Below are 267 nucleotides of genomic sequence, written 5' to 3'. Positions count from 1 at the left end.
TATGTTAAACATTCTTGTTGCGTTATATCCGATTGTATTAAATTAAGTTGCACGAATTACCTTTTTCTTAATCTCACTTTAATTTTCATCTTGTATTTGCATTATTCCAATAATGCTGATTTATTAGGTAAAGTAAAAAGTTCTGAGCGTTTTTTCGCTTTATTTCGAAGATGAAATTAACATAGTTAGGATTATCCGATTTCGATCAAATATGCGCCGTTTTGTTCGATAACTTTTGTCCATTTTGAAGGCAATTTCATTATTCCG

This window comes from Dinoponera quadriceps, unplaced genomic scaffold (assembly GCF_001313825.1).
Source record: "Dinoponera quadriceps isolate SergipeBrazil2010 unplaced genomic scaffold, ASM131382v1 scaffold491, whole genome shotgun sequence".
NCBI classification, from domain to species: domain Eukaryota; kingdom Metazoa; phylum Arthropoda; class Insecta; order Hymenoptera; family Formicidae; genus Dinoponera; species Dinoponera quadriceps.
This window is presented reverse-complemented; position numbering follows the sequence as displayed.